The sequence below is a fragment of the Aedes aegypti genome, unplaced genomic scaffold (genome assembly GCF_002204515.2).
Source record: "Aedes aegypti strain LVP_AGWG unplaced genomic scaffold, AaegL5.0 Primary Assembly AGWG_AaegL5_hic_scaff_1575_PBJ_arrow, whole genome shotgun sequence".
Classification (NCBI taxonomy): domain Eukaryota; kingdom Metazoa; phylum Arthropoda; class Insecta; order Diptera; family Culicidae; genus Aedes; species Aedes aegypti.
Window position 1 is genome coordinate 5009 of NW_018735025.1, and position 3192 is coordinate 8200.

At 43.5% G+C, this 3192-nt stretch overlaps 1 pseudogene; it reads right to left on the reverse strand.

The window, feature by feature from the left end:
• Window positions 1–1136: 1136 nt before the first annotated feature.
• On the reverse strand, window positions 1137–2310 carry LOC110680558 (annotated as a pseudogene).
• Window positions 2311–3192: the final 882 nt, after the last annotated feature.

Below are 3192 nucleotides of genomic sequence, written 5' to 3' on the forward strand. Positions count from 1 at the left end.
GAAGAAAACCGAAAAGACCACCCTTTAGTTTTATAGTAGAGTCTATGACTGAAGTCGCGCAACTCTGTGGTCAATATATACTCTGTTTTATAGCACTACCTACTACTACCATCAATGGCATAAAAATAGGAATTCTAAAGAACACATCTTGGCGGCCTGGTTTAAGCTTGAGTTGGGTCCTAAATTTGTAAATAAATTCTTGTTATTATTCAAATAACACAAAAAAGCATACTTTATCATTTTTTCCGCTCAAATTAACGGCTATATGAAAAATTAACTTGGTTGATATCGAGTTATGGAGAGGAATTTACATTACAGGTGGCATCGATTTATGGAAAACACGATTATAGGGACTGAAAAATCTATCGAGTTATGAAAAGAAGTAAAAATGTGTATGAAGCTTAGTCATTGTCTAGACCCCCCATCCCCCCATAGATGACCAATTAGTTTATGGATCGACTTGTGGTAATGCAGGCTCAATCCTATAAATTAACCTTCCACCCAAAGAAAAGCAACTTCATTTCTATGTTTTTAATCATTTTTTTTATTCTTTAAAATAATGAGTAAATTTGAAATTTCAGGCGTCTTTATTCGCTTCCACGCTATGAGTGCACAATCGGGACCTGTTTCGGCGGGAACTGGTTCGATGCAACTCTGTTTCATACCAAAAATTACTGTTGACAAGCAACATTCATTCGTATGCGTCTTCTCCGTTATCATTCTTCTCATTTTTTTTCCTTTTGTTTCGAATCTTCTACTTTAATGTAGGATTCCCTTTGGTTGTTGGTAGTGGACTATTTTATGAAATAATACACAACTGACAATAAGTGTAGTAACTCTACGTGATACAACAAAACAGCGCAGATCGAAATCAAACGGTTTCTTAAAGTTACGAAGATGAAGTTACACAGAGAAAAGTTAAATTACACAAAAGAATGTGGGATGAAATGGAGGTACCCGCGTCGTCATCGATCGATTTGCATTGGCTCGGAGGCTGCTTCTCGTTGGCCGAGGCAGCCGCTGCCGCAAATCGAGTGAGACGATGATCGGGATCACTCTGGGTCTCGGCTGCCCGGAAGTGCAGAGGTTTGTTGGAGAAGGGGATGGTCGAATTGTCGTCTGCCAGGCAGCTCAGCTGAAGCGAAACTGTGATCTACACGGTTTCTTCCTAGTTTGGAGTGCGAGGAGAACATCAATGTGCACTGGCGAAGAGCGAGGAACCCAGAGGATCTTCCGGTGGGGGTACCAACGATAGAGCATGTGCCTTTGTTTTAGTAATGGGTGGTGTTTTGTATGGTGGTGTACATTTCAAAAAATAATCAAAATTTTAACGATTTTGTTTTATTACTTTTTTTGGCTTTTATTTAACGTTTACTTTTTGCTTTGTGTTAGTGTAGGATTAGTAGGGGGAGTTTTGATTTACAGCGACTTTTCATCTTGATGAGTTCAAAATGCCATCGTACATCTCCTTGACGGCCTGGTACTCGGTCAGACCCATGCGGCGCTTGTTGGAGATGTCATAGATACCGCCCTCGGCTTCGGAGTGTTCGCCGCGGGTGCCACGGACCTGCAGGTTGTACTTGTCGGCGATGGATTCCAGCTTGGCGTAGTCCTTGGCCAATTCGGGACCTTGATGTGGACCGAGGCGCGGATGGTGGTTCCCAGGTTGGTTGGGCAGAAGGTCAGGAAACCGAGACGGTCGTGGTGCGAGAATGGGATGCGCTTCTCGATGTCGTTGACGGCGGTGACCAGACGACGGTAGACCTGTCCCAGATCGCCACCCATCTGCATGGAGATGATGGCGGAGGTGATCTTCCTCATTGCACCAGACCAGGAAGGTCTTGTTTGTCGTTGTGGTAGATACCACGTCCAGTTGGCCAGAAACGGCAAGCGTTGGCGGCCTGCAGGAAGGCGATCGCCCTCCTTGAACAGGAAGTGATCGTCGATCAGCTGCTGCTGGACGGCCTTGTCCATACCGGTCAATGGGTAGAACTTGCCCTTCAGCTCACCTTCCAGGGCGGACAGGGTGGAGGAAACCTTGTCTTCCATCTCCTTGTACTGGGCCTCGGTCAGGGCACGGGTTGAAGGGGTAGCCCTCCATCGAGCGACCGCAACGGACACGGGTCGACACGACGAACTCGCCAGTGGGGTCAACATTGCCGAACGAGGCAACATCACCGAAGTCGGCGGCTGGGTGCTTGTCGGTCTTCTTGAAGCCCTTGTGGTAGTCCTCGAGATGGGGTCGAACAAATCCGAGAACACGGAGTATGCCTCAGCATCGGGAGCGTAGATGCCAACGCCGGAAATCGTGGTTCTCCGAAACCTGTGGGCGGAGAAAGAGAGATAAAGAACGGGTGGTTAATGAAATGATGAATTGTTGAGATGTGTAAATAAGCACGGTTGTTGGAAAATCTCACCCAATTACATTTGAGGCTTTGCCAATGTCTTTTTGACTGACTCAAAATCAAATTTTGGTCAATCGTAATAAAAGGAAACATAGAACGGCGAACGACATTAGTCTAATGTGTAGCATGTCGAAGTGTTTGTTTAACAAATACAGATAGGATAAATAGTCAATTATTCAGCGTTCTGTAATCTCACCAATTGCTGAACGAGTTCTAAGGAAAGCATGGAGGACTGTTCAATATTTACAGACTAGTTTACTAGACGATTTTTTAGCGTAATAGTCAGTCTAATAATATAATATATATTTATTAACGAATAGAATTCTTTTCCTTCTTTGAAAAGGTGCATTTTTTTATAAAACATTAAAGCCAAATGACCCAGATTCGTTTAAACATGACCTTCTGTTCTTCTTTCTGGTTTTACGCAAGCAATCTAAAGTTCAGATGAAAGGGCAAGGTTTTAAGCAACTCAACTTAAATAATTAACCAAACTTTAGTTCACATAAAGTTCATTGAAGATGCTTAAGTAGAATGAAGTTTACCAAAAAGTAGAGAAAAAGTGCGACTTGTGCTGAACTTTCTAGGTTTGTTTGATAAGTGCATGAATTATTTTTTCGAGAGTCAAGTTCTGCAGGTATCCTTTATGTTCTCGTATTCAGCTCAAAATTTACTACTGAACTTTGAGTTCACTGCTTTGAGTCAAATTAAGTAAAAGGGGCCTTCCTTAGCCGAGTCCGCGGCTACAAAGCTAAGCCATGCTACAGGTTTCGAATCCCGGCCAGTCCTG